This window comes from Stegodyphus dumicola, chromosome 2 (genome assembly GCF_044657685.1).
Source record: "Stegodyphus dumicola isolate Sdum_Otavi_A_Nest chromosome 2, ASM4465768v1".
Taxonomy (NCBI): Eukaryota; Metazoa; Arthropoda; class Arachnida; order Araneae; family Eresidae; genus Stegodyphus; species Stegodyphus dumicola.
In genome coordinates this window covers 1,557,979-1,566,938 of record NC_140769.1, presented here as the reverse complement: position 1 = coordinate 1,566,938, position 8,960 = coordinate 1,557,979, and the positions used below count along the sequence as shown (strand labels likewise).

At 31.7% G+C, this 8,960-nt stretch overlaps 1 protein-coding gene across 1 annotated transcript in view; it reads left to right on the top strand.

The window, feature by feature from the left end:
* The first annotated feature begins 2,465 nt into the window (after positions 1-2,465).
* LOC118204059 (uncharacterized) overlaps positions 2,466-8,960 on the top strand; it is a 126,509-nt gene continuing 120,014 nt past the window's right edge. Inside the window, exon 1 of the mRNA XM_035376382.2 lies at positions 2,466-2,597. The gene's annotated coding sequence lies outside the window, so the exon portion shown is untranslated. The remainder of the gene's footprint in view (positions 2,598-8,960) is intronic.

Here is an 8,960-nt window from a genome sequence, read left to right as displayed (position 1 = left end):
TTTACAATACAGTAATGTTTATCAATTATTACTTTATTTAAAAGGGTATAGAAAATCGAAAAGTTATTCGGTATCGGGATAGCAAGTTGAGTAGAATTTACAGTTGTATTTGTTTTAGAAATTGAAATTTAAATTAATCCCAATAAATATTGTACATTACTTCTCGCCTCTACGGTAAATTAAATATTAAATCACATCAGCTTCCTCAAAATAATAAGCGAAACAAATGATCTATCTACTACGAAAGAAGAACGAACAAGTTACCATAACATTAACAAGCACATTCTGGTATACCAGTTTTGCACTAAAATTGCGTTTGGCGAAAGAGAAATGATGCCAAGGTGCTCTCTGATTGGTTAAATTTCTTCAGTTCCCGGCGGGTTTTAGCCGCCCGTGCCCTTCGGCGGCACTTAAAAGTTGGGTACTTTTCCGTTTTGCCGGCGCAGGCGATAAAGTCGCCAGTAATGATACAACTGACGCCAAACAGAATATTCTCGCTGGTAGCCTTTTATGCCTTACTTTCAAAATAAGTCGCAGCCATTTATTATCAGATTGATTGTTTCTTTCAATGCAGACAATTACATAGATTTTTTTATTAGATAGTTCAGTTTTATGCCCTAAGACCTAATTAGGTCAATTAGGATGCAATCACTCCGCTCATCCGAAGGCGAAAATATAGGAAAGGCAAAATTAAGGGTTAAATTCATCCATTCTAATGAGAATGCACTAGCGAACTAAAGCACTTACATAATTTCTGAGTAAGCTATTCGTATGAATTGAAATAATTTTTGCATTTAAACTTGCATTCCAAATTAAGATTTAAGTTGAAATTAATGTAGACAATTACTGAGAGAATTAGTTTACGTGTGAGATGAGATCACTTGGGGTCACGTGATATGAACCGGCGCATCAGGATGTTGTACGATGAAAGCATAGTAAATTCTTAAATTAATGTCTTTTTACAAATTTATTGGCTTTTTTATAAAATTTTAAACAACATTAAAATGTTCATACCTTCAAAATATTTTTAGAACTAACATTTGTCAACACTTTTTATGTGTATGTAGCGTGTTTTCGTCAATAAAGCGAGATTTGCGCCGGCGAAACAGAAAAGTACCAAAAGTTGTAAGTGACAGGTTAACTATCGCGCATGCTGGCTCTCGAAAGCCGGCGTAAACAAGAAATCCGCCTCAGAAATCTAATCGCTAGGGAATCAAAGATATCAACGTGGCCTTCAAGTAGGCAGAACACGCTCTGATTTCACCTTCCAAAACTTTCCCTTAAAAACTAACTTCTTTCTACCTCATTTGAATACACGCGCGCTAGTCAGTTTGCATTCTGGCAAGAAAGCATGAGCTGCTCAAACATAAAATAACTGTTAAGTAAATTAAATAAATCCCCACAAAGGTTCTAAACTGAATAGTCAACGTTATATAAAAGAAGAATTTAAAAAATAAGTATCAAATATGTGGAGAGGGGGAAGAAAAACAGGGATAGGGCATTCGAATTTTCGAATCCCATGAATCCATGAGAAATCAAATTTTCGAGGTTTTTTTCTCACTGGAATCTGAATTTGTGTTAACTCTTGAAATAATAACCCATATCACAGTTACTTTAATTCTCAGAGATTCTAAAATGTTTTAAAACAATTAGATTTTAATCAAAGTTTTTTTTTTTTTTTTTTTTTTTTCTTTTAGAAGATGAAAGGCTTATAAGTATGTACTGTATTTATTAAATTTCATTTGAGTCTTCTAAATAAACATAAATGCGTTGTTAAAAATTTCATTCTTAAATTTATTTTAGTAGCGGATTTCAGATTTTGGTTTAATAAAAACTTTAATATTTAGCAAAAATGTTTTTCTTTCTTCTTATTTTTTTCATATAAAAGAATAACATTATTTATTACATAAAATGTTTAAGACAAAGTGTCCGAATACTTGTGCGAGTACATTTTCAGAATTTTTTTTTTTTTTTTTTTTTTTTTTTGTATACATTATTTTTATTTGTAATAAAAACGTTTTGAATAAATTTTTCATAACAAGGAGGTTTTAGGAAAGATGATCAATAGTATATGTGAAAGAAAACTAAAGTCATTTCGCTAATATTTACTAACAGATATTTGCAAATGAAACTGAAAAACACAAGACTCCGAAAACAAATGGAAGCCACGGTATATATTTCTAAAATCAAAAAGCTGACGACAAAAATGAAAATATGATACATTCTGGGTAAAAATAAGTATAGTTAATCTGCATATAAAATTACTTACATGAATCTCAAATTAAAGTGCAAATTTTTTTTTAATTTCTAGAACAAACGTAATTGGCCTGCACATTAAAAGAATTATATCTTAAATTTAGAAACAAAATGATCAGTTCAACCACGGTAGCGCCGTACGAGACCCTTATTGTGCTAAGAATAGAGGGGAGGGGGGTTCGCTAGCACTGAGGGAGGGCTCCTCGTAAGCGCGGGAGTTCTTTCTAATTAGAGCCAGTCGGTGCCCCGGATGTTGGGTGTGGCCGGGTAATCAATATGGCTGTGGTGTCAAGGTCGCTCAGCGAGGAACTCTTCACCGCATCGATGGACGTCCAGCCAAGGTAAGAAAACCTCTCCGTGGTCTTCTGATATACCACCTTTACAGAAAATATGCTTCGAATGAGGGTTCCATTCATTTGAATGTAGTACGTGGCCGTATTTACGTTCCAACGTGTTTTATTTACAGATGGGTGAATGTTGTATGTGTGGATGGATAGTCTTTTAAGTCTGTTTTGATGTGCCGTGACGTTGGAACGCGGAGTGAATTCAAAACAATGTTTTAAAGAAAAAGCGATATTTGGCCTGACTGTGTTTAAAATTTTATACCTTTTCCCCTTAGAATATAAGAATACATACTGGTTCATGTACTACATTACTCATTCTTAAAAAATTATTTCGATTTATGAGTATATTTCAGCAATGATATTTATTTGGTATATATTTTGATCGCGCAGAATACATTCTGAGTTTTCTAAGTTTAACATTTCCCGTTGTTTGTTTACATTAAGAATATTTGTTTATTTTAAAGATTGTTTTAGACCGTGCTTTTAAATAAATTATTTATTTTTCTCGGTAGGAATTGTCGTTAGTTTCGTGAATTTGTTTATTTAAAGATCGATTTAAGACAATTTTGTTAGAAAACGTACTGAATACAAAACAATATTTAAAATTTAAAACAAAGGATAACTAAATAACCTTATATTTCTTGCAAATATTTTAAAGAAAAAGCGCCATTAATTGTGTCAAGAGATATAATGTCATTTTTAAAAATATTTATTAAAATATTCTTGAGAAAATTAAAGTCTGTTATTTACTTTAAAATAACGTGCCGAATTTCATATAATGTTCGCAAATAAATAAATAGTGTGCAAGACCTAGAAAGAACCTCTAAATTAAAAAAACATTTTTAACGAATTTAAATAATATACAGCATGAAATTTGTACAAGTATACTGAATGCTGCTTAACACTCGTGAGAAAATAAATTACTTTCTTTGAAAACTGCCCAAACAAGACATCTGAATACGGACATAATATTTCACAATAATTACGTTTCTTATTATGTTAAATTATTTTATTTCTTTAAATTTAATATTACTGCTTGTTTATTTTTCTTAGAAATATTTATTTGTTAGAGGTTGCTTTCAGGCAGTCTTTTTGATGAATTATTTATTTTCTGAATTCATACTATTTAATTTTAATTAGGTTTATTCTTTTAATTAAAGATTACTTTGAAGCTTTCTTATTTGAAAAAGTGTATTGAATACAAATTAATGTTGTAAAAGAAAACAAATAATTTTTAAAAATATTAGTTAAAAAATAATGTTCAGATTCGGAAATATTCTTTAAGAAATTAAAATAAAATATTTTACTTTTGAGCAAATTATTGATTTTTCTAAATTTAATAAAATTGTAGTCATTAAATGTATTTGTTTATTTAAAAATTTTAATAGGCAATCTTTATAAAAAGAATATTTATTTTCTTTATGGATATTATATATTGTTCTAAATATAATGTTGTACAATTTTTTATCTTCCCCCCTTTTTTTATTATTTTAGGCAGTTTTTTATTTTTAGGCCGTATTGGTAAAATCCTAGTATACGGTTCAGCCTTGGCGCGATTTTGAAAATTTATCACCAACACCAAAATGACCCGTTTAACTACTCATCGTATATGTCCCGTTTACTGGTCATCATAAAGTCGCCAAAAGTAGCCAAATCCCTTGTGCACCGGATACTAGGATTAAACCTTTAAGTAAATTATTTATTTTTTTTGAAAATATTGGTTGGTACTGAGCACATTTTCTAAATACAATATAAATTTTCCTTAATATTTGTTGGTATACTTATATGTAACCTTTTAAAGAAGGTTATTTTCATTGCGAGTGTGAAGATTTATTCAGCATAATTTTGTAGATTTAGTATCGCACGTTATTTAATTTCTTTAAAAATAGTCTTTAATTTAAAGGCATTTTTTTGATAAATTATTTATTGTCAGATCAGTTATAGGGTACAACTGATTTTTTTTTAATAGCGAGCGCAATCCATTTCGAGGTTTTCGAAACTACTAAAGCCAGAAATGGTGGCCATTTTATTATAGAGGCGGCCACTGTTCCCTTCTACATCATCCAAATTTTCAAATTTTTTGTCACTAAAAAAATGTTGTAGGGATCGGAATAAATGGAAATCCGAGGGTGCGATATCGGGCGAATAGGGTGGGTGAGGCAGTACCTCCCACCCCAGTTCATTATATTTTGTGTTCGTCTTGCACAGTGCGGTCTTGCATTATCGTGTTGCAGAATGACGCCTTTCCCGTTGACAATCGCCAGATATTTTTCGATTAAAAATTGGTTCTCTAGATCCAATTGTTCACAATAAAGGTCTGCATTAACAGTTTTTCCAGGTTTCAGCAATTCAAAATGAACCATTCCACTAATACTCCATCAAACACCCAGAAGCGCCTTTTCGGGATGTAACCCCTATTAAAACTGTCTTTTGGTTTTTGGATAGCATATAGGACTTATTTTTTTGTCTCCACTCATCAAACGACCAAAAAACGGTTCTGTAGGGTGCCGTTGAAGCAATACGTTGCATGTGATGGATAGGTTGGCTTTGTTCTTTTCGGACAGATTATGGGGTACTCAAACACCTGCTTTGCTTATTTTCCCATTCTGCTTTAAATGTTCTTGGATGGTCGACCAAGGTTGGTTAAGAGTGTTTGACATGGATTTGCTTGCACTTCTGCCCTTAGCATGTTGTTGTCGACATGCGCAGAAACATTACTTTCCGCTCCCCCTATTAGTACTACTTTCCCCTCCTTAAGATTATTTATTTTAGTCAAGCTTTAGGTGGGTTTATTTATTTGAATTTTGAGGATATTGATTTATATTTTTATAAATTAAGTAGTACTATTGATAATTCATTTCTTAAGGAATGGTTGCTTATTTAAAGATAGATTTTTAACTATATAATATTTAGGTAGCCTTTCAGGCAAATTATTCATATTCTTTATTAATACTGTTCGATATTCAACATTCTTTTCAAAATTTTGTTTTGCATATTATTCAGTTTCTTTAAAAGTGCCTGTTTCTTTAAAGAGTCTTTTATGCAGTCTTTTTCTAAGATATATTTATTTATTTATTTATTTTTGCTTATATTATTTGTATTCAGAGTATTTTTCCAAATTAGATAGATAGTAGACCTTTTAAATTTTTTTAAGAATATTTTATTTAACATTCGTGAAAATATTTGCTTATTTAGTTTTTTAAAGCAATTTTTTCCCCTCCTTACTGTAAATTATTATTAGTCCAAAGGGTCAATTTGCCCAGAAGGGCTATTAATTTCGTTTTGGCATTTTCCGTTGATTCACTAAAAACGGAGAATCACTTTTTAAATTGTTCCTACCAATTAATAGAGCCCTGTATTATATTCAAAGAAATTAAATAATGAAGAATTTGCATAAATGTATGTATGTCTCTCGCATTGTGATAAAACAACGGTACATAGAACCATCCAATTTTGAATGACGTACGTCAACGCTCGAATATTGGCATCTGGAAGCCCAAGTTTGGAATTTGTATTATTATCTATTTCATATTTTGTAAAGCATTTACGATTTTTTGATTAAGGAACTCAACGATTTCAAAACGAGCAATGGGAACACTGTACCAAAGAATCTCTAAGGAGAAGAATGAAAGCTTCCATATACGCAATGTAAACCTGTTTCGCCTCTGCGCCGCTGTACCGAAGAGCCACGGCTATGCAGTGAAACACCAGCGCAGGGTGAAATTTAAACAGCGCAGTTCGAGGAGATAGTAAATTTTTTACTTTGAAATAACTCAAGTTTTATTTTCATACATTTCTGGAGTTTTATGAGCAAAAGGATGTTAGTTGGAATTTTGGGCGAATTATACAAATCCTGTCCAATTTTTAATTTGAATTTAAACAGCGAGCCATACGAAGACAAAATTTAAATGAAATAAATTTCTTAATTCTTTTCTTCTGTAAACTTAAAAAGAGGAAAAAACACATGCCATACAAAACGTAATATCTTTGACTGTACGGGGGGGACATATTTTTATCTCCAGCGCGCGAGACTGTGTACCGGAAATTCTAAAGATACGCTCTTTTAAATATTTTGTGATACTGCTGTTGAATTGAATTTTATGATTTAAGTGCGAAGAACGTTAGAGTAATAAAGGTAACACACAAAAACGGAAGGAAAAAAAAAAAAAAAAAAAAAAAAAACCGCCCCTATGGGCGTAATATAAATTCTGAAAGGTTTCAGATTTTATATTATCTACTATTATTATATTTTATATGTTATTTATATTATCACTTAATATCCGCAGCGTGTATGATAACTATGGAATTTTTACTTCTCCTAGAAGTTAATTTCAAATGATGATGCTATAGTCGTGAACAATTCTCTGACAAATCGAGTAAATGAACGCGTGAAACTCTGACAAGAGGCTAATGTCACTGCTAATGCCGGAAATAATTACCAAAGGAAACAATAATTAAAGTGGGGAACTTGAGCTCATTCATTTCATTATATTTTAAAACTAACATCAAAACAGTTCGCACAACACAAGTCACAAAATTAGATCACAATTACAAAGGTTTATAACACCTTATTGATTTTATTGTTGCAATCTTAAAATTTGCAGTTTAAGATATATAAAAATAGCAGCTTCCCTTTTTTCCAAAATAAAAGTGTTAACATATAGGATTCCATTTTAAATTGCTTTACAAATCATTGCCATCCTCTCTTTAACAGAAAGAATAATTAAACAATTTGGTATTTTTTAGCGTTTTCGAATATTGATTAAGTATTTTTGTATATTAACAGTTCGTACAAACGTTGTGAATGAATATCTCAGAAGAGTAAAAAAAAATTAAAAAATTTTTAACCTTTTTCACAACTCTAAGGATCTCTGGATATCTCCAATTTACATCCTAAATATAAATACTGTAGCGAATATATAAAAAATATAGCAACACTTATTGCTCTATTAACGTATTCGTTGATCAGCTGAGTGCGTCCACAACACACATTTTTTTTATTCTTAACACCTTTTCTAATATATGAGATTTCATAATATCTGCTGTTTTCAACTGTTCAATTTAAATTTTATTTCCGAAAATGACTCAAAATAAGCAAAGAACTTCGTTGTATTTCATACTTTTTATTTATTTATTTATTATTAGTTTCAAAATTCTTTTGTACATAACTGCTTTGCGTATTTTGATTTTTCTACATTTTGTGGTCTCTTTTTCATGTGACTATTACTATTGGTTATGCAGGGTACGTGGTTTAAGAAATTAAACTGATATTAAAAATATTGCATGCAAATTAAAACAGAAATAAATCGAAATGGAGCCTCTAAAGCAGGGTTCTTAACGTTTTTTTCCCCCGTGCACCCCTTTCACCACCGCTAGAAGTTCATCCTCCCTCCTTTCCAAAACTTGAAAATACGTATACATTTAGATTATTTTTTAACGTGTTTTATTAATTAAATCACAAAAAGTATAGAAAATGTTAATAAATACAAAAACTGGAATAAAAGTAATTTGATTTATATTTGCATATAAACTAAAAATAAATACTGAACAACTAAATAAAAGTATGATTGCCTTCGCCCCGCCCCCCGAAACTATGAAATGCCCAAGCAGGAGCAAAGGTTCCCAGCCGGGAAAGAAGTAAGTTCCCACATAGCATAAAAACATCCTTGGGATATCCCGAGGATGTTGCTCGCGGGATATGCGCACATCCTCAGGACATCCCGGAATATCCCGCGAACCTCCTAAACACCTCCTCCCGAGTGCTTAATGTCACATCCCGGGATATCCTTAGGACATCCTAACTAAGTCCCATTGACAGCGTGCGGGATGTTATTAGGATATGAACTCCTACTTACTACATCCTCAGGACATCCCGGGATATCCCACTAACCTCCTAAACACATCCCATTATATCCTAAAAACATCCTATCTATGTCCCATCGACAGCGTATGGGATGTTATTAGGATTTAAAGTCCTATTTACTACATCCTCAGGACATCCCGTAATAACCCAGTTTCCTCCTAAACTCATCCTCCCTAGTGCTTAATGTCATATCCCAGTATATCCTTAGGACATCCTATCTAGGTCCCACCGACAGCGTATGAGATGTTATCAGGATTTGAAATACTAGTTACAATATCCCTTTAACCTCTTAAATACATACTCTCAACTGCTTAATGTTACATCCCAGTATATCCCCAGAAATCTTCTTTATATTCCAGTGAAAGTGTGTGAAGGTGTTGTGATAACCTGAAACTTGCTTATTTTCCACAGACAGTCTCAGGTCCTCCATCTGTGGTTACTATGGAAAAATAAGAAATGTTAAGAATATTTATACAATTTATTTTCTAATTTGAATT